Source organism: Trachypithecus francoisi, unplaced genomic scaffold (genome assembly GCF_009764315.1).
Source record: "Trachypithecus francoisi isolate TF-2019V2 unplaced genomic scaffold, Tfra_2.0 Lachesis_group2, whole genome shotgun sequence".
Lineage (NCBI taxonomy): Eukaryota > Metazoa > Chordata > Mammalia > Primates > Cercopithecidae > Trachypithecus > Trachypithecus francoisi.
The window spans coordinates 43206155-43229484 of record NW_022681465.1 but is presented as its reverse complement, the minus strand read 5'-3'; the positions used below and the strand labels follow the sequence as shown (position 1 = coordinate 43229484).

Here is a 23330-nt window from a genome sequence, read left to right as displayed (position 1 = left end):
TGACAGTTTCCAGACCCACTGGTCCAAGCAAGAACTTCATTATTTCTGGCAAGGATCCCAAAGAGGATCTTCATAACTCAAAAACTTAAATATCACTTTTGTTCAGGATAAACCATCATAATACTGCCAAAAATGATAGAAATGCACATTACCCAAAATTAATTGTAGGAATAACAATAAATATAGTAGGTAAGAATCTATTTTCTAATTTTAAATAGACAATATTTAGAGGTTGGTTTTTACATAGAAGAGGACTTTTTGTTGCACAAGAATCCTTGTCCTCTTCAATGTAAAAACTAATCTGTTTCATGTTTATTAAAGTAAAGAATTTAATGAGAACCCAAGAGCAGAGTAAATAATGCTCAGTCCTTGCTACTTTAAACAAATAAAGAAAACTAAAGAATAAATAAAACCAATGTACTGAAAGTCTTGAATTATAACGTTAACATAGATACTTCTTATTACTATCACTTACCTTCTGTTAACCTCAAATTCATGTTGGTTAAATAGATTTAAATTTTGTTTGTTCAATTATTATGAAGAGAGAGGGAAACTTTGTCTACAGTGTACTGGACTATAAGCCCTTTGAGAGCAGGGACCTCATCAGATCATTATTTCATGCCTAGCCAAATAGTGCCCTTCACCTGGACGTTATTCATCGAATATTGGTTGAATGAACAAGTGAATGGAGGAATGAATAAAATAATTAAATAGAAAGTAGAATTTAAATAATATTCTGATAAATCAGGAAACATTGTTCATTTGAAGGAGAAGAAGGAAGATTCAAAAGGTTGGGTTATTAAAATTAATTGTCCACTCTAATTGAATTCACAGAATAACTTGACTTAAATTCACAGGTTAATTTCTCTCCAATTACAAACGCAATAATCTGCTATGGGCACAGTGCCAGCATGAACACTGGATTGCTGTGATCAGCCAGACTTAGCACTGTGTTATTTGACTTTGTGTTCTTTCCCAACAGATAAGGTTTATTTCTTGTCCCTGTCTAGAACTTATGTTTATGTCTGCACATCTCCATTTCCTTAAGTAACCAGTGACTTAAGGAGAATATCTCCATTTCGATCAATACAAACAAAATTTAATTAAAGTATGCTTAGTCCTAATTTCTGAGTAACAATTTCTTACCAATATTATAAGTTTAAAAACATTTGTAAATTAGCACAAGACATACCTTCTAACATGTTTAATTTATTGCATTTAAAGAGACAGCTGTCTTTCTGACAAAATTCTGAAAGAAAAAATTCATAATGCTTCTCTAATTGTCAAGATAATAAATTTGTGATATAATTTTCCCCCTTTATAATCAACATTTTTCTCATCTTAGAAAAAAAATAAAATCAATCACCAAAGGAAATAGGAATAATAATTATTAAAAAATACAGAATACTACCATATAGAAACATAGATCAGGAAATGAACTAAGATCTATTTAGAATCTTAAAATCAAAGTATCATTTCCTGCCATGATTCTAGAAACTTTAAAAAATATGTTTCTCTATTATTAAGTCTTGTAACTTTCATGGTCAAATGGTTTTTAATTATTTCACAGCATGGCATGTTCTTAGTTCTCAAGAGGCAAATAATCATGAGTTTATCTTGATTACTTTTTAAACAGCATTTATTTTGAAGAAATAAGTGAAAATAGGATATTAGTACAACATTTTATCTAAATAATATCTTGGGCATTTTCACAAACTTCAAAGATTCAGATTTCAAGAAAAATGACATTTTACTTTTCCTCAGCTATTTCTGATCTTCTGTAATATGACTCATAAAATTAACATTCATTTTCTCATTAGTGCCCTTAGTATAAGACGTTGAATAAATTACTTTATTGCCTTTGTATTATGGAAAATTTTAAGAGTTTAGTACAACAAAGTTTAACTTACCTTATAAGGAATTTGTCCTTGTCAGCTCTTTTCAATCCGATCTCACTTCTCTGGTCAAAAGCAATCCAGAGACTTCCCTCTCTTCTCTTCCTCTTCCTCTTCCTTGAGTACCAGTGGGTGGATGGTTTCCTCTCTGTCTGTGATAAGCACTGCAGAGGACTCTCAGAGTTTGTCCTCACTCCTGATGCCACACACCTTTTCTTGGCACTTTATCTGGTCCCAGGGGAAGATTCCTGCAGAAATTTCCTTCTCTGTAATCTCTTGACAGATGGCTCTGCTGGCAAGAACCTCAACTCTTAGGAGTGCATTAATAGGCTTTTATTCTCCCACACTGCCTTCTCACAGGTTTTATTTTTTAATTGCACATTAGTTGATACCTCATGTCCTAACAGGCCAGGGGATCATTGCACCCTTGTAATATTCCCAGCAAATCTGTTTTTCTGTTTTTTTTTTTAATTTCTATAAATTTCTGAAGCTAGTCTCTTTTTAATGTTTCATTAATTTCCTTCTCCTAGTCTCAGAGGCAGTTGAAAAAAAAAAAGGCTCAGTAATTTACTTTAAAACACAAACTGAATGTTGAGTTGTTCAAATACAAATAATTTTTTATGGCTGAGAAAATTGTAAACCAGACAACCAAAATCTTTCAATTACCAGTTTTCTTGACATTACATGTGTTCCTCTGATAAATGCTTTTGTTATGTTCTCTCTCTATCTACCCCCTGCTTTCTGTATCTCTCACTCTTATTATTTTTAGGGAAATAAAATAGAAACATACTCTGAAATTAGAGGGTCAGTTGTCATCTAGATGATGTTACTTAAGAGGATAAAGAAAATATTCATCAAATTATCAATTCATTAATTTCATCTTAATCTTTAAATATGATGAAAATAGGGGTGATCCAAAAAAGAGACAGCAACAAAAATGCCTATAAACTTAGGCAAGGAATTTCAGCCAAAATAAGGTAAGGTAAGGTAAGGAGTGGCTGCAGCCATGGCTAACTGGAGCATGTGTGCCCATTTATAAAGAAAAATGTCTACTAGTCTTCAGCTAATCACTGTCTGGTGAGAATTTAAGTTCTGCATTGTAAGGCCCACCTGTTTTTCAAAAGAATCCTCATACCTGGATTTTTATATGAAATAATCTTGTGCCTTTTAAATATTGGAGAATACTACGGGAGCTAAGCCCAACACCTGTGGCCCAGCCTCAGCCTAAGCACTGCCACATAATGACCTCTGATCTAGAATAATATTCAAGTAAAACAAATACCATTGCTTAATCACTACCCTTCATTAATTGTGAAATCTAAGCTGTTTTCTCATAGGTGAACAGGATGGCAATAATGTACACTAGTCAATTTAAAAAACCTATCATATCCCTTAATAAAGACCTTAGGGAAGGGTATAACCAAAGGATGGGTAACTGATGTGGGCAAATTGTAGATCAAATGTGAGTGAGAAGGGCCAGGTTTATTTAAAAATAATAATAAGCGATGTTATGAAGAGAATGAGGCATTTTATTTTATCTGAATTTCTTACTCTTTACCTAATAACAATCTTTTATAGTAATTACTTTGTTCTAATTGCTAAATGCAGATTTTTAAAAATGCTCATAATTCTATTACTAGTAAAATGCTAGTCAATAATTTTCTGAACTTTATCTATTTACACATACACACATATTTATAAGTACAATTTTATAGGCCTATGCATTTGCATTATATATATATTTACCATTCTTTATAAAAATGATATATTGCATATATTATTTGATAGTCAATTTTTTAGCTCAATACTAAATACATAATTAACTTTTTCCCATCAATAATCTGTCACAATGTGAATTTCAATGCCTACATGGTATCTCATTGTTTGGAGACAATGTAGTTTAACTGACCAGTTCCCTATTACTAGGTAAATTTTCCCAATTTTTTCTTTACAATAAAGCATCTATAATTAACAACTGTTCGTTGATCTTCATGCACATCTATCATATCTTATTATATCAAAATATATCCCCATTTTTCCCCCAAAACGTTGTGCCAATTTACAGCTCTACTACTGTGACAATTGAATTCATTTCCCTGCATTCTCAAAAAAATTGGACATAATCATTCTCTCTAATTATTTTAGGTGAAAAAATAGATTGTCTAATAATTTAAACTTCATAAAATAAGTCTTGCTTTCATATATACCAGGTAAACTTTCACGCATATGAGCTGGTCTTTTTTGTTGTTGTTTTTTGTTTTTTTTTTTTTTTTTTTTGAGACAGAGTCTTGCTCACTGCTGCAACCTCCACCTCCTGGACTCAAGCGATTCTCCTGCCTCAGTCTCCCAAGTAGCTGGGACTACAGACATCCACCACCGCACCGGCTAGTTTTATGCATTTTTAGAAGAAACAGGGTTTCACCATGTTGTCTAGGCTCGTCTCAAACACTTGACCTCACGTTATCCACCGCCTCGGCCTCCCAGAGTGCTGGGTTTCCAGGCTTGAGCCACTGCGCCTGGCCTGAATAGTAATTTTTCGTAATGTTTTTTTCTAGACTGACTGGCAGGACAGGTTTCTCTAGCAATGCCTCAGAGTCAGAAACTAACAGGAAGCAATGGGAACCATCCAAAGATGGCTGTGGCATGGCAGGCGAATACCTGGACACCTGGTGGCAGCTCTGGGCCTCTCTCTCTTTAGGTCCCTGATAAAAGGTGTTCTGATCAGATGCTTCTTGCATCAGGATTGATCCAGATGGGATACAGAGGGAATTTGTCAGTAATTGAGCTCTTTTCAAGAAATAATCTTTAAAAATTACTAACTGGGACATACTAATAACTGGGAAGAGAAATCCGATGGTAGGACTAGTATCCATGGCCGCCTTCCTCAGGAGTACAAGTAATATTCTGGACTTTCCCGATAAAAATGCCCTTCCATGAGGCATGATTTTGGAAAGACCTGCTTGGCTCAGTGGTTGACACACACAAGATCCTTTGTAACTGAAATCTCTTCTCTGAGATAACTCAGTCTCCACTCTGTGAAAAGTGATTTCTCTCAACGGACCCACAATCCGCTGACATTGGACAGGTACCCTCCTGTGCTTCAGTTTTCCATCCGTAAAATGGGAATGACAGTTGTAATTATTTGCCTCATGCTTCTTATTGTAAAGAGTAAATGTAAACTGATTAGAAGATTGACTAGCATAGATAAGACCTATATAAATCTTTGTTACTATTATCACCACTGTACTTTATATTACTCTAGTTTCACAAATCTATCTAATTTATATCTTTATAAATTGTATATATTACATAATAATTTATACCTTTCATGTATCCTCAGAAGATGAATTTCATGGGACCAACATTTGTTTTCCTAGGAAATATTAAGCCTAGGAAATATTAAGCCTAGGAAATATTTCTTTGATGCCGTATGGATGAATAGTTGGAAAAACGAATACGTTTTTAACCAAACCAGCAGGCTGAATCACTTCCTGGCCTGGTTCTTCTTTCTCATTTTTAGCTCCAGTTCTTCTTTCTAGCTTCTAGCCTATTTTCCCTCTCAGATTGGTTTGGACAGTCATTAATAAACATATACACTCCAGTTAAATTAAAACCAACAAAGCTTACACCTAAAGTCAATAGAAATATATTGAACGGCAACCATAAACAAGGCACTCATTGCCTTAGAGCTGTTTCCCTCATAGAAGACATATTTGTCACAGAGGACCTATAGCATGATAACTAATACTTTAACTAGGAAAGGTAAAATTGGTCTTCAACTTAAGGGGAATATTTTTTGTTTTGTGTGAAAGAGCATGATTTATCTTTTGAATAAGGGCATTATCAAAATGTGATAATTAGGCACTAACGCTACTCTCTTGTAAAACAGGTGTCAGTAGGAAGGTAGAACCATATGACCTAAACAATTTAGCTGTTGCACATCAGAGACCTGTGTAAATGCGAAAGGCTGAAAGAAATCGAGTGTGTGATTCAGATATTTTCAGAGCAGTTTTTAAGGTTTAAGAAAAAATTACTCTTTCTTATTTGTTTATTTATTTAGTTTGAGTAAGGATGGTGTATACTACATATTAATAGTTCTGTCCCTGGTAGTCTAATGACTAACAGAAAAATGAAATTTAAAAAAAGTTAAAAAAAGTAAAAAAAAAAATTTCTGACTTAGTACATAGATATTTATGAATGTGAAAAATAACTAATTCTGCCACTGTTCCAAAAATGGCAAATGTTATCTTAGCAATGCACTTTCAAAGAGTTTAACCCATTCTTAAAATAAACACTGACAATTCTGCCTTCCATGTAAGACAGAGGGAAGAGTTTAGGATAACTATACCTTCATTGCCAAAAGACTATAGTTACGCTTCAGAAAAAATTGGATGCTAAGCATATAGAGAAAAGTCATTTTTTTTGTATAGCTATTATTTGCCTTTGTATACAAATAAAACAAAAGAGTTTATCCTGATAGTCTTTAAACACTGTTGGAAACCTGTGGAAAGAAATCAATAAGTAGTTGTCAGGAATGGTTTATATGCCCAGAAATTTGTCATACTGTACGTTTTCCTGCATGTCCTAAAATGTAAGTTGACTTTTATTTAATTATCTATTAAATATCAGGCAAAAGAAGTCTTCTTATTGGTATTTAAATAGAAGTAGAGAATGCTAGATCTTGAAGGGAACTTAGAACTCATCTGATCCAATCCCTTCATTCTTACTGATAAAGGAGGGTGCAAATGAAGTTATTAAGCAATTGCCCAAAATTACAGTAAATAACTGGTATGGCCAAAACTCAACCCCAAGTTCAATGCATTTTGAGATATATATATATATATATATATATATATATATATATATATAAATGTTCTTTCTATAGACAATGGTAGGCTCTGATTCCCATAGAGTTGAGAAGCTCAATTAACAAAACTCTAAACTTGACCTGCACACAGGATTTCACTAGGAACCACTGTAGAAAATCACATGTCATCCCAATAGTGTCTGTGGGCCAATCTAACACAGTGTATAAATTGGAAGGGATTACTGCATTTGAATTGAACATAAATCAACAATGAGCACATTCTCACTCAAGACTAGCATGTAGCCACATATTAAAGTAGTAAGATAATTCCACACCAGCTCAAGGCCCTTAAGTGCACCCTTTGTTCCCCACTGCTAAGACCCCAGTCTCCAAATAATTCAGCGAACAAGGTGGGAAGTATGACAAAGGTTTCCAACTCCTTCTCTGAGACTGGCTTCCATTCTCATTGTAGGTGCTTATAATTGTTAAATATGTTAATATTATCCCTGGACCCATTCCATCCCTTTCCCTTCTGTAAATGTTGAAGAGCAACATTTGATTTAAGTACCCTGATACATCCCTATTTATCTAAAGATAAGCTAGGCATGATGAATAAGGTTTGTTCAATTACTTAGCTAAGAAGAACTTGATACTTCATTATTCAGTGTTCCATTGAAAAGTCAGCTAAGATGCTACACTGAAAAAGCCTATGGCAATTTTTGAAAGATTAAGACACTTGCAGTTCGAAATAACACTCAAGTCCAGATAGTGTAAGGTTTCCACAGCAGATCACTTTCTCATGGAAACAATTTTGTACCCTTACATAGTAGTATCAACAAAAATTGCTACTGCTTCAAATCAAGAGCACAGAGGACAAGTTAGAGTCTTCAAAACTAAGCAGGAGTGCAACTCCTAGCTTCACAATTGCCCCTGAACTCTGTAAAAATTTACACCACTACATTGAAGAAACATGTAGTTTAATAAGTGTCAATACTTGTAGTGAAAAGGAGCCATTCAACCCCATCCCCCTGAAAAAAAAGGAAAGATAACAGTTGAACCAAGTCAGTGGTGAAGATTAAATAGAAACAGGAAATTAGAACTATGACAAAATATTACATAAAAGGCAAACAAGCACAGAACAAATAAAATAATGCGTAACAGGAAGGAATCCAAACCAATACAAACAACTGCAAAGGGTCTTCTTGGCAGACTTTCAGACACAGAATTTGAGGAGGACAGAAACATTTAATTGTTGAGTAATACTTCTTAAATGATGTTTTACCTCAAGAAAATCATATCAGTAAAGAATGTGAAAACGGTTGGGCAGCTGCGTCCACCCCTTCTAACCAAAGCCCAGCTGCAGGAAGAAAAGCCAGAAACAAGAGAGGAGACAAAGAATAATGAATGAGAGGATGAAATCCAGAAAAAAGAGAAATTATAATGAGACAGTGAAAAATTAAGCTGCAACGCAGAAAGATAGGCCAGAAAAAAAAGCTTTAAACAAACTGTAGTAAATGTAATTTAGAATGTTTTTAAACTCAACTATTGAAAACAAGTCTTTCTGAAACTAATTTGTAAGACTGGCAGATCCTTGAAATTCTTGTCCCAGTGGTGGAATGACTGAAAGACTGCACTATGCACTCACCATGTGGGCCCTCTGTGCTGCCAAGAGCTGTTTATAAAGTGGACTTAACTGAAAAATGGGTGAATATTTGACTAGTGGTTCTCTCTGATATCTGACAAAAACAAAGTACAAAGCGTCCATACTCCTCTGATACAGCAAAAAGAGAAATTTATTATTTGTATTTAGCAAAGCATATAGGGGAACTTTGTATTGAAATTATGATAGTGACCTAGGTCTAAAAGTTTTACGGTAAACAAATGTAGACTATGAGAGAAAATTCCGCTCAGTGTATGGGCTCAGCTGTGAGACCACTTATATTTAAAACCCATTCTGACACTTCCTAGCTTTGTGCCTTGAGAGGGTCCCTTTGAATTTCAGATTACTCATAAATAAAATGAGAACCATAATGATATCTAACTCAGGACTATTGCAAAGATTAAATGAGCTCACCTATGTAAAATCCTTAGTAAAGTGCTTGCCAAGTGACCAGTAAATGATAGCTCTTCTTATTTTGTGTATATTGAATATCCTCTCTGGCACTATTCCAGAAAGCTCTACTTCAGTCTGTTTAATATTTAGTGCTTTGTTAATAACACATATAATGTGTTTAACAAATCAATAACTATTAGAAAAGCTAAGATCATGTCTACAATCAGTCAATAAATAAATGTATGTTGAATTCTTTCCTTGGGCTAAGAGTGCAATGCAAATTGAACAGAAAAAATGTGAACCCTACCCAAAAAGTGCTTACGTGAGTTAATTTGTGACCAATTTCAGAGAGTAAAACTTTATGTTAAAGTAGGTAGTACAAAAATCTATTAGAGGCCCTGTGCAGTGGCTTACGCCTGTAATCCTAGCACTTTGAGAGGCTAAGGTGGGTGGATCACCTGAGATCAAGTGTTTGAGACCAGACTGGCCAACATGATGAAACCCTGCCTCTACTAAAAATACAAAAATTAGCCAGGCCGGGTGCCAGGCGCCTTTAGTCCCAGCTACTCAGGAGGCTGAGGCAGGAGAATTACTTGAACAGGGGAGGTGAAAGTTGCAGTAAGCCGAGATCACGCCTGTGTAACAGAGCAAGATCCTGTCTCAAACAACAACAACAACAACAACAACAACAACACAACAACAACAAAAACCTATTAAAGTGCAGGGTAAATCAGTGAGAATGAGATGATTCAGAGAAGGCTTAAGGGAGGAAGTAGAAAATAAAGAACACCTTGGAGGATGTGTATGATTAAAACAGATGTCAAGCAACGAGACATATTTTCTATTAAATGAAATGATGTTAGCAGGATTATGGGTGAATATGGAGTATATTTGAGATATGTGGTATTTTGTTACATTCATAAGCTGTGTAATGATCAAGACAGGGTGTTAGGGTGTCCATCACCTCAAGTATTTATCATTCCTGTGTTGAGAACATTTCAAGTCCTCTCATGTAGCTATTTTGATATTTACAATACATTGTTGTTAACTATAGTCACCCTACTTTGCTATGGAACATTAGAGCTTATTTCTTCTATCTAACTGTGTGTTTGTACTCATTAAGTAAACTCTCTTTATCCTCCTCCCACCCCCATCACACACACACACACACACACACACACACACACACACACACTCTTCCCAGCCTCTGGTATCTATCACTCTACTCTCTTCATTTATTAGATTAACTTTTTAAGCTCCCACATATGAATGAGAACATGCAATATTTGTTTTTCTGTGCGTGGCTTATTTCACTGAACATAATGACGTCCATTTCCATCCATGTTGCTGCAAATGACGTAATCCCATTTTTCTTTACACCTGAATAGTATTCTTATGTGTGTGTAAATCACATTTTCTTTATCCTGATGTCTGCTGATAGGCATTCAGGTGGATTTCACATCTTTCTTATTGTGAATAGTGGTGTGATAAACACACAAATGCAGATATTCCTTTGATTTACTGATTTTCTTTGGATAAATATCCAGCAGTGAGATTGCGGCACTATGTGGTAGTTCTTTTAGTTTTATGAGAAATTTTCATATTGTTTTCTATATTGGCTAAACTAGTTTGCTTTCCCACTGACAGTGCATGAGTTACCTGTTTTCCACATTCTTGCCATCATCTGGGTTTTTTTTTTTCTTTTTAATAGTAGCCATTTCAATTGAGGTGAAATGATATCTCATTGTGGTTTTGATTTGCATTTCCCTAACGATTAGTGATGTTGAGTGTTTTGCCATATACCTGTTGGCCATTTGTATGTCTTCTTTGGAGAAATGTCTATTTGTGTCCTTTGTCCACTTTCTAATGGGAAATTTTCACTGTTTCATTGTTTGAGTTCCTCGTATATTTTAAATATTAGTCCCCTGTCAGATGAATAGTTTGCAAATATTTTCTCTCATTCAGTAGGCTGTCTCTATACTCTGTTGATTGTTTTCTGTGCTGGGAGAACCTCTTTAGTTTAATATTATACTATTCATCTATTTTTGTTTTTGTTGCCTGTATTTTCAAGATCATAACCATAAAATCCTTGACTAGACCAATGTCCTGAAGTGTTTCCTCTAAGTTTTATTCTAGTAGTTTTATAGTTTCTGGTCTAACATTTAAGTCTTTAATTCATCTTATATTGATTTTTGTGTATGGTGAGAAATAGGGCTCTAGTTTCCTTATTCTACGCATGGATATCCAATTTTCCCAACCAGTATTTATTTATTGTCATTTTCCCAATGTACGTTATTGGTGCCTTTGTTAAAATCAATTGGCTATAAATACATGAATTTATTTCTGGGTTCTCTATTCTATTCCACTGGTTTTTGTGTCTGTTTTTATACCAGTACTATGCTGTTTTGGTTACTATAGCTTTTTAATATATTTTCAAGTCAGATAGTGTGATGCCTCCAGCTTTTTTTCTTTTTGCTCAGGATTGCTTTAGATATTCAAGCTCAGTTTTGTTCTACACAAATTTTAGGATTGGTGTTTAGATAAAGATTGCACTGAGTCTGTAGATTGCTATGGGCAGTGCGGTCATTTTAACAATATTCATTTTTCCAATCCATGAGCAAGAGATATTTTTATATTTGTTTATGTCCCCTTTGATTTCCTTCATCAGTGTTTTATAGTTTTCTTATAGAAGTCACTCACTTTCTTGGTTAAATTTATTTCTAGGTATTTTAAATTTTTTGTAGCTATTGTAAATGGGATTGCCTTCTTGAGTTCTTTTTCAGCTAGTTCATTATTGGTGTATCAAAATGCTATTAGTTTTTGTATACTAATTTTGTGTCTTGCAACTTTACTGAATTTACTTATCAGATCTAAAAAAAAAATTTTGCTGGAGTCTTCAGGTTTTTCTAGATATAAAAACATGTCATCTACAAAAAGAAACAATTTGACTTCTTCCTTTCCAATTTGGATGCCTTTTATTTCTTTCTCTTTCCTAATTGCTCTAGCTAGGACTTCTAGGACTACGTTCAATGGGACTGATGAAAGTCAGAATCCTTGCCTTATTCCAGTTCTTAGAGGTAGGTTTTCAGCTTTTCCCCCATTTAATATAATTTTAGCTGGGGTTTGCTATATATGTTCTTTATTGTGTTGAAGTACATACCTACTATACTTAATTTCTAGGGAGTTTTAACATGAAAGAATATTAAATTTTAGCAAATGATTTTCCTGTGTCTATTTAGATGATTATCTGACTTTTGTCTCTCATTCTGTTGACATGATGTATCACATTTATTTATTTGAGTGTATGGAACTACTCTTGCATTCCTGGGATAAATTTCATTTGGTCATGATGTATTATCTTTTTGATTTGCTGTTGGATTCAGTTTTGTGTTTTATTGAGAATTTTTGCATCTTTGTTAATTAGGGATATTGACCCATAGTTCTCTTTTTTTGTTGTTGTGTCCTTGTCTGATCATGGTATCAGGGTAATGCTGGCCTCATAGACCCAGCTAGAGGGTATTCCCTCCACATTTTCAGAAGAATTTTAGAATTGTTGTTCTTTCTACTTTGAATGTTTGGTAGAATACAGCAATTAAACCATCAGTCTTGGACTTTTCTTTATTAAGAGACTTTTTATTAGTGAATCAATCTCATTGCTTGTTATGGTCTGTTCATGTTTTCTATTTTTTCCTGACCCAATCTTGGTAGACTGTATGTGTCCAGCAATGTATCCATTTTATCTAGGTTTGCCAGTATGTAATAGTCTCTGATGATCTTTTGTCTTTTTGTAGTATTGGTTGAAATGTCACCTTTTTCATTTTTGATTTTATTTCTTTTAATCATGTGTCTTTATGTCTTGATTAGTCTAGCTACCGGTTTACTGATTTTGTTTATATTTTCAAGAAACCAACTTTTCATTTAATTGATTCCTTTGTATTTTTTGTTTTAGTCTCTCTTTCATTTAGTTCTGCTCCTATCTTTATTTCTTTCCTTCTACTAATTTTGAGTTTGGTTCATTTTTGCTCTTCTGATTCCTTGAGATACATTGTTAGGTTGTCTATTTGGAATCTTTCTTCTTTGATGTAGGCATTTATTGCTGTAAACTTTCCTCTTAACACTACTTTTGCTATATCTCATAGGCTTTAGAATGCCGTGTTTCAATTCTTAATTTGTTTCAAGAAATTTTTTAATTTGCTTCTTAATTCCCTCCTTGACCCAAAGGTCATTCAGGAGCACATTGTTTAATTTCCATGTATTTTGTACGGTTTCTCAAATTCTTCTTGTTATTGATTTCTTGTTTTATTCTACTGTCATCTGAGAAGATACTTGATGTGATTTCAACTTTTTAAAAAATTTTAAGACTTGTTTCATGCCTAACATGTGGGTCTATATGGGATAATGTTCAATGTGCTGGTATTAGTTCATTTTCCTACTTCTATAAAGAAGTACCTGAGACTGGCTAATTTATGAAGAAAATAGGTTTAATTGATTCACAGTTCTGCAGGCTTAGCAGGAAGCATGACCGGAGGCCTCAGTTAACTTACAATTGTGGCAGGAGGTGAAGGGGAAGCACGCGCCTTCTTCACATATTGGCAGGAGAGAGAAAGAGAGACACCAAGGTGGGAAGTGCCACACACTTTCAAACTAACAGATCTCATGAGAACTAACCCTATTATAAGAACAGCATAGGGGAAGTCATCCCTCACGATCCAATAACCTGATTCCTCCCACAACAATGTGAATTACAATTCAATATGAGATTTAGGTGGGGACACAGAGCCAAACCATATCAGTACTAATGAGAAGAATGTATATTTTGAAGCTATTGGGTGAAATGTTCTGTAAATGTCTGTGAGTCCATTTGGTATAAAGTGCAGTTTAAATCCAACGTTTCCATGTTAATTTTCTGTCTAGATGGTCTGTCTAATGTTGAGAGTGGGGTGTTAAATTCCCCAAATATTATTGTATTGGAGTCTATCTCTCTCTTTAGGCCAATAATATTTGCTTATATATTGGGCTGCTCCAGTGTTGGGTGCATATATATTTAGATTGTTATATCACTTTATTGAATGTATTCCTTTATCATTGTGTGGCACTTCCTTCCTTTATCATTATACGATGACTTTTTGTCTTTTTTTTTAATGTTTTTGACTTCAAGTCTGTTTTATCTGAGTATAGCTACTCCTGCCCCCTTTTGTTTTCTGCTTGCATTGAATAATTTTTTCCATCTCTTTACTTTCAGTCTATGTGTGTCTTTACAGATAAGATGAGCTTCTTGTAGACAACATACAGTGGGGTTATGGTTTTTAATTTTTTATCCATTCAGCCAGGCTATATCTTTTAAGTGGAAAGTTTAATCCATTTACATTCAGGGTTATTATTGATACATGAGGGCTTCCTCCTATTATTTTATTAATTAATTTCTGGTTGTTTTGTATATCCTTTGTTCTTTTCTTCCTATCTTATTTTTATCATTGTGGTTTGGTGGTTTTCTGTAGTGGTAACACTTTAGTCCTTTCTCATCCTTATTTGTGTGTTTGCTCTACTAGTGGGTTTTATACTTTCATGAATTTTGATGATGGTAGATGCCAACATTTTGATTCCAGGTGTAGTACTCCCTTAAGTATTTCCTATAGGGTTGGTCTAGTGGTAATGAATTCTCTCAGCTTTTGCTTGTCTGGGAAAAACTATTTCTCCCTCATTTATGAATGGCAACTTTGCTGGGTATAGTGTCTTTGGCTATCAACTTTTTTCTTTCCACACTTTAAATATATCACCCTATTCTCTCTTGGCCTGTAACGTTTCTACTGAGAAATTTGCTACTAGTCTAATGGGAATTCCCTTATAAGTTACTATATACTTTTCTCCTGCTGTTTTTAGAATTCTCTTCTTTTATTTGACATTTGACAGTTTTACCATAATGTGCCATGAATTTCATGTTTTTAGGTATCTTTGATCTTTCTGTATCTGGATGTCTAAATCTGGTCCTAGACTTGGGAATTTTTTAGCTATTATTTTATTAAATAGGATTTGTATCTTTTTTGTTTTCTCTATATGTTCTAGGACACCTGAAAATTTGAATATTGGGTCACTTTTTTGTGTTCCATAATTATGTAGGTCTGGCTCATTCTTTTGAATTCTATTTTATTTATCTGTGTTTGACTGAGTTATTTCAAAATACGTTTTTTCAAGTTATGAAATTCTTTCTTCCATTTGATCTAGTCTATTACTGAAGCTTTCTAATGTATTTTGTGTTTCACAAAATGAATTCTTCAGTTCCAGAATTTCTGTTTGGTTCTTTTGTGTGGCGTCTCTTTGGTAAATTTTTCATTCATATCCTGAATTGTTTTTCTGATTTTTTATTTTATTTTATTTTTTTCTCTATTCTCTTGTATCTGACTGAGATTCTTTAGTGTTATTTTGAATTATTTTCCCCAGGTTTTATAAATGTCTTTTTGATTGTAGTCTGCTATTAAATTATTGTGTTCCTTTGGAGGTGCCATATTTTCTTGCTCTTTAATGTTTCTTGTGTCTTTAAATCAATATTTGTGCATCCAGTATAACAGTTGTCTCTTCCAGTTTTTTTAATTTGCTTTTGTAAGAGAGAAGTTTTCTCCGAAGATATATTTATGGTGTTGTTTGAGCAGGGTACATTTGTTTTGATTCTAAGCGCATGCAGTAGCATAGTGTCCATATGATTTCTTCAGCCATAAACAGTGTCAGTGATGTCCTCAGTGGCGTAGGGTGTGGTTGTTAGTGAGGCTGTGTGAAGTTTATCTGAGCATGTGGATATCAGGTGGACTTGTCCTTGTGCCCCAGTCATGGCAGGGGCAGGCCAAGCATGCTTGTCCTTGGGCCCTTCTGTAGCATATGCTATAACCAGTGTTAGCAGGACTAGGTGACCTGATTCTTGAGCTTAGGTGGTAGTAGTAGCAACAGTGGGCCAGGCAGGTGAGTGAATTCTCTGGTTCCCAAGCAGTCTGCACTGATGCTGACGGTGGCTGCAATGAGCTGAGTGGGCTAATCCCTTGGCCTGCAGGTGGCACAAATGCAGATGGATGCCAGCTGTGGTAGTAGAGGTAGGTTGGGTGGGGCCAACCTCAGGCCCCCAGGAGATGTATGCAAGCACTAGTGATGATGGAGTGGCCTAGGTGGTCCCCATGTACCCAGATGGCATGCTCAGGCACTGGGGAGACAGAGTCACGTAAGATGGACCCGTCCTTAGGCCCCCTAGTTGTACATGGAGGTACTGGCTATGGAAGGCAGGGACACAGTGATCTCCACACCACCAGCAGAATAATCCAGTGGGAGTGGCAGAGGCTACACGGAAGCCCTGCTACTGGGGAGGGTGATGTTGCTTTTAGCGGCAGCAGCATATTTAGGTGGCTGGGGAGCTCATCCTTCTCTCATGCTTTGGCCCTGGTGGTGGCAGCCAGCAGCATGATGGCTGTGGGTGGGGAAGTTTGTTCTTGGGGCACATAAAAATGCATGGTGGCTTTGCTGCTGGAGGGAGCAGTGTCCTTACCAGTGGCTCATACTTCAGCCCTGGCATCAGCAGTCAGTCATAGTGGTGGCCATGGGCAGGGGGAATGTCAATAAGGCTTCAGGGTTGTGGAGATGAAAGTGCTGTTAGGTCTCTGGGAAGAATGTGTTCCGGTAGAGACTGGGATCTTAATGTGGTATCTTACTGTAGCTGATTAGGACTTGGGGGGCTGCGAGGTATGTGGGACGTGGTGTGAGCTTCCTCACTGGAGCAGTGCCTTCACACACTATTCAGGCAGATTCCCATGTTAGTCTCAAGGCCTGTTAGGTTTAGGGGCTCTCCTGTGGCTAGGATTGCAGCAGTTTATGGTGGGAATTTAGACCACTACAAAGGACCTCTCACTTATCCTCTCCCCACATTGAGGAGTCTTTCCAGGTTTCAACTAATCCCTGACAAGCAGGCTGCCTCAGTTTCCCTTCCATCCACACTTTAGGTGTTTTCTGTCACTTAAGTGTTGGATTTCAGTGTTCTCTTAGATAATCTATTCTAAGTGTGATTATCTACTTACTTACAATTCTGGTTATTCTTTGGGGAGGAGTTAAGTAACAGATGCCTCCAGTCAGCCATCTTGAGCCCCCTTTTTTATAATAAGGGCTGCTATAATAAGATGCATTGAAAGCAATATTCCCTTAGCTCCCAACTTGCTCACCCCAGCACAGTAATGCATGTAGTTCTGAATCTGTGAAGTCCAAGATTAAGATGCTGGCATCTTAATCTTGTCTCATGACATGGTAGAAATGCCTTCGTGTTGTCTTATTACATGGTAGAAAGTACAAGAACAAAAACCTGTGATTGATGTCTTTTGGAGAAAAAAACAGACAATGGTATTCTTGTGTAGAGTTGGGGTAGGCAGTGGAAGCCTTATGAGCCAGAGGAGTTTTTGCTTGAAATACTATGAGATAAGGATTGTGTATTATTAAATGAGGTGACGTAAACAGTGTTTTATAAAGATTGGCCTTATTAAGGCATCCAGGCAGATCAAAATCAGAAGAGCATAGAATAAGTAGACTTGGAAGATATTACAGCTATATAGATGTGAAATTATGATGTACTGACTTAGGATGCAAAAGAGAAATGGAGGCTTCACTGTGAGTTAAACAGGAGTCACCAGAGAATTTTGAGCAGACAAGTTACAGGATCTGACTTCTCTTTTAATAGATCACTCTGACTGCTCAGTTGAGAATAAATGCAGAGAGTCAACGGGGGATCAGGAATACCTGGTAGGATATTATTTAGATAGTTCAAAGAGAAATGATGGTGGCTTTGGGACCCATGAGATTGGAAAAGGCGAAAAGTAGTTGGAATGAGTGTACTGTATACAGGCTTTTATAGAAAGGTGTCCTAGGCAGTTGCAGAGGGCTCTGCACTTAGTTTAATGCTCTGCTGTCAGTCTTGAAATTCTTAGTAATTTTTGAATAGATAATCCTACATTTTTATTTTGCATAAGACCCCACAAATTATGTAGGCAGTTTTGATTGTGAATGTAGATATGACAAGATTTGCTGATATATTGGAGTTGGGATGATGTGAGAGAAAAGAAAAGAGTAAATGATTGCTCCAAGATGTTTGCCCTGAGCACTTGGAAGAATAGGTTTACTAAGATGGAAAATAATGGAAGACACAAAATTATAGAAGAATAATCAGAAGCTTGATTTTGGATCTATAAAGGGTGGGATGTCTAGAGCACCAAGTAGAGATGTCCAGAGTTTGAAGGAGCATGTCGGGTTGGAGATGTAAGTCTGGAGTGTTCAACATTTAAATGGTAATTGGAGCCATAAAACTGAAAGAAAAATCCACAAATGACGTGTAAATTGCCAAAGAGAAGTCTAAACACTGAGCCTACCTCCAAACTATACGTGTCAGGTGACACACGCCAGCTTAGGTGACTGTGCAGGATCAGCCAGAAAGATACCAGGACATTCTAAAGAAAGAAAACATATCAAGATTCGGATGAGAGTAAAATGAGGCAGGATTTGAAAGCTGAATTAACAACATGGAGTTCATACAAGACAGCTGTTTGCTTGGAGGAGTGGAGGCAAAAGCCTCATTAGGTTGGATTAAAGAGAGAAAGAGGGAAGAAAGTTTGAAAACGAAATGGATGAACAACTCTAAGGAATTTTGCTTAAAGGAATGGAAGAGAGAGGGATTATAGCTGAAAGGAAAAGTGAAGGTTGGTACCACAGCAAGGCTAGCTGGTTTGGGGTCAAAAAATGAAATGCGATTTTTAGATTACTGGCTTGATTTTAGGCACATGGACCTTGAGATTGTGATGAGTTATTTAAAAGGAAATATCCAGTAGACATCCAGAAAGATGGGAACTGATGTTGTCTGAGAAGATAAAATTGAAATTATCCATAGTTTAGACTTTATTCACACAAAGGGGCAATTTGGAGCTGTAAAAATAAATTAACCTGGAATAAAAGTGTAAAAAGAACAATAGAAGAGTGAACAAACCAATGTTCTGAGTAAGGTAATAAAATAAAATCAAAAGCACTGGCCTATATTCCCAAACTTAACAACATTTAGGCGTAGCTGAATTTCCATTGGCAAATTAAGGTAATTATCTGAATAATTAAATATCCACACAAAAGCTTTAGTATAAATTAGTTAGATCTTTTATACAAAAAGAGGCTCTATTATATATGAAAAGTCTATTATTGGATTCATTTTGCCAGCTTTTCTCAGTTGACTGACACAGACTGGCTACAAGTGATTTACCTTCTTTAAAAGAGGCTATTTAAAAATAAAATAAACTAGAAATAACTACATGCTAACTGACCTCTGGGACCTTACCTTGATTTGGATTTTTTTATATCTAAAATTGGGATTTTTAGCATAAGATGAAGGAGCAAACAAGACAACATAATTTGGGCTAAAGCATCCTTTTTGTTAAAATGTATGTAAATATCAATGAAGGAAACTGACCAGCAATGATTGCCTTTACCAAGGATCTGGCAAAAATCTTCAGTTCTTGGCTAATGGGCCTTGTAAATTTTAGAACAAAATCAAAGGGGTAACAGCTTTCTTAGCAAAAACCTGCCACACACGTATACACAGAAGAAAAAAGGAAGGCCAGTCCAACAGCGCTAGAAGTGAAGTAAAATCTGAGCCTCTTCCATTGCAGAACAGTCAATCACGTTACTCACTGAATGGACGCTGAAGACAGCAGGCTCACACCTCAGCAGGAGCACACTGCTTAGAGCAAATGGAACAGTTCAGATTTGGGGCGTTGGATGCTCATGTTTTCCTTTGTTTTCAAAAATGATCACGCTGACAATGATTATCGTCTAAGGATCGTAATCTAAGAAGCATTATATAGAAACATAAGAAATGTCACATCGGAACTGACAAATGAGCCTTATTACAGCTCTGACAGTGGCACCAAGGGACATTTTGTGGCAGAGCATGAATGTTACTCTAGCAACCAACAGAATATTACTACTTTCTCACCTCAAAATTCTCCCCCCACTTTTTTAGGCACTTCAATAAAGAGCTCAAGAAGAGGACCTGGGAAGCCAGCCAGAAGAATATATTTGGCATATCCCTGCTTCCTCCGTGCCTGGGGAGGTCGGGATGATAACAGCTTCACTTAGGGGTGGGGTGGGGGGGTGGCAGGGAATCTTCACAGGACAAACCAACACATCAATGTTCTTCGAGGCACACAGGCAATGTTCACTAAAATGTCATCATCTAAGCATAGGTGGTATTTATTGTTTTTTTTGGATATCCAAGAAGATTTCTCAAACTCGTATTTCTGATTATCTCTCTGACCTTGGCCTGTGCCTTCACAACATGTGCGCCCAGTCTTTCTCAGAGTTCCTCACCTGGGCCACAGAACTCAGAAAAAATAATTCAGGTGACAAAACTGCACCATTTTAGAAGCAAAAGAGACAAGTTCATTTATTACATGCAATGGATGCTTTAGGGTTTAGTGCTCCTGAGGAAAGCCAGCTGGACTGTGACTGGGGGTGAAGTGGGGGGGATCCCAGCAGATTTAATCACAAATGTCAGGAGACAGCAACTTTCTTTCCACTGTGTCAGGTTGGAATGATGTAAACCTGGAACCAGTGCTGAGTGTGTTTCTTACCCACATGGAGGATGTCTGTCTGCACAGGAGGGAAGGAGACCACTTTACAAGGAGCAGAGAAGAACAAGTGAGAGAGGGGGAGCTAGAGCCAGAGCAAGAGAGCTGGAGCAACCTGACAACATTGTTTGAGTCTCTAGGTCCACAGAAGCCAAGTGCAATCCCATGCTGAGTTCACTGGTTACATGAACCAGTGGATTTTATTTTTCCCAAAACTACTTTGCATTGGTTTCTATCACATACAAATGAAAACTCCAGAATAATATCCTGGGAATGTATTGTTGCAATAAACCAACATATAGGAAAAAATGTAACCCTTAAATACTGAAATCATCAGATTGAAATAACAAAGATGTGCTTTTTTCCTCCTGCCCTAATTTCCTTTTTATTAATAGTAATAGCTATAATATTTTATGTACCTACTATGTATACAGTTTCTGCTAGGCTTTATACAATAACAAGCCTGTGGCAATTCTACAAAGTTAGAATTGCATCCATTAGAGCAACTAAGGTTCAGAGAGATTATGTAGCTTATATAAAATTACAACTCTAACAAATTCTAATCAGGGATGAGATTTTTGTCCTACCTTTATCTTAACCATTAAATTATAAAACTGAGCCAATAGGTATTAAAAATAAGTATATGTATCATGGTAGCTATCAGTCTTCTATCTGCCACTGGGTCCTTTTATATGTACATGGAATTCTAGACGTCCAGTGCCAAACTCATCTCAGTCCCTCCCCTCCCCCACCAAATCTGCCCCAACAACCCCTCACTTATTCTGAATCTTAAAGGAAATAAACATATCTACTCAGTATTTGAGCCAGAATCCCAGAAGTCAGTCTCATTTCTCGTTTTTTTATTTTTTGAAGAGTAAAAGTGTTTTTAAAAACTTCTTATTTATTCATTTATTTTTGTTTTATTTTTAATTTATAATAATAGTTGTACATATTTATGGAGTACAATATGATGTTTTGAAATAGGTATACAAATTTCAATAGAATGTGAAATTATTCTATTAAGCCAATTAACATGTTAATCACTTCACATATTTATCATTTTTGTAGTCAAAACATTTAAAATCTATTCGCAATTTTTAAATATACAATACCTTATCATTAATGTTTCCTCATTCTTAACTTTCACAGTTAATCCCTGAATCTATCAATTCCACCTTGCCAAAAAGTTCACATCTACCCTGTCTTGACAGTTATCAGCACACAACACGGTTACTCAGATCAGACTTCTTTCCCGGTCTCTCAAAGTCTAATTTCCCCCCACCCAATTCCAACCCTTACCTTCAACTTACCTTTCACTCTACCATTAGGGAGTTCTTCCTAGTGTGCAAATTTGATCTCCCTCAAATGCTTCAGAGGCTTCTAATGACAACAGGCTCCATGATATTCTAGAAATCTTATGAAGGGGCCCTGTCTAACTATCCAAATTCATTTCTAATTATTTCCCCTTCATGCATTAAGCTCCAGACGTACTGAACTCATTTCCTACATACCCCATGCTCTCTTATGCCTTCTGCACTTTTGAAATTCGGTTTATTTTGCCTAGAATGCAAATTTAGGAGAAAACTCCTCAGATCTCAACTAAAATGCTGCCCCTGAAAAGCCTTTCGTGCCACTGCTTTCTACTATAAGCCTGCTCATGTGCCCCCACTCAATCTTGTCTGGTCGGTAAGCAGTGACTTCTTTGAAGTCAGGGGATGTGCCCTTTCTTCTTGGTTTTCTAGAACCCATCCCAATATCAGACACATTTATAATGTTTTGGGGATAAGATTTTGAAAACATTAAATGAGTACTTTTTCTCTTACTAACAGCAAGCCAGGATGCTTAAAGGAGAGGGTTTCAAAGAAAGTGATGGGAGAAAAACTAACATGGCAGAGACAAGTTCCCACTTAATGGGAATACAAAAGAGAAAATTACTTTCATTCTAGAGAGAGAAGAAAGAACGAGATCACGACTAAAAGCCAGGCTCTTCACTAAAGGTCAAAATTCAGGGTAGAGGACTTTAAAACTATCTAGATATAGTTAGAGAACGGTAACCATCATGACACTATGGAAGCCACAGATAGTCTGAAGACATCTGTGAACATTCAAGGTAGGGATTGTCCTCTCTTTAGTGTCCCATCAGGAACAGGGATATCAACTCTTTATACTAAAATGCATCATCTTTATAGACTAACTGTATCAGATTAAGATCCCTACAGCAACCAAAATGTAAGAGAATTTGGGAGATGGACTATAGGGGAAAGCTTTTGGCTCCTTTAATAAAACACATAATGTAAGAGAACAGAGACATAAAACCATAGCAGTCTCTCTTGAGATGTGGGGAAATTTTAAGTTGAAGAATTCTACTCACCACATTTGGCCATGATACATGTTTGGATACTGGTGATCAAACTGACGTTTTAAAAAGCTTTGGTTTTAGCTACTCAGGAGGCTGAGGCGGGAGAATGGCTGACGCGGGAGAATGGCGGGAGGCGGAGCTTGCAGTGAGCTGAGATCCGGCCACTGCACTCCAGCCTGGGCGACAGAGCGAGACTCTGTCTCAAAAAAAAAAAGCTTTGGTTTGTAATGGCTACCAGAAATCTCACGAACACTTGGGTCATATTTATAATTATCACGCACCACTTTCCTACTAAATTATCAATATAACTAAAAATAATTGGGAAAAGTTAATTACATTTATTGTAAAATATTTATGACTTATTCTCGGATCTCCCTATTTTTAATGTCAGCTGATCTAAACAAACACTCCTAATTCCCCTTCAAATGATGCCAGTTTAAAACTAAACTAGAATATTTGTTTTAAATGTTCAAAAATGATTTCTGTAGAATTGGAATGTGTCTTGTTAATATAGAAAAGGTTTTCTGTGATATTTTGCTGACTGCTTAAAAATGTGTTATCAAATAGAAATAGAAGTTTCATTAGAGAG

At 36.1% G+C, this 23330-nt stretch overlaps 1 long non-coding RNA gene across 1 annotated transcript; it reads right to left on the bottom strand.

Annotated features, from left to right (window-relative positions):
• Positions 1 to 1192: 1192 nt before the first annotated feature.
• On the bottom strand, positions 1193 to 22836 carry LOC117064433. Its single transcript, XR_004429455.1, has 3 exons — positions 22754 to 22836; positions 1911 to 2143; positions 1193 to 1249 (listed from the first exon to the last, which is right to left on the bottom strand). It is a non-coding gene; the product is annotated as an uncharacterized LOC117064433 (long non-coding RNA).
• Between the last annotated feature and the right edge of the window lie 494 nt (positions 22837 to 23330).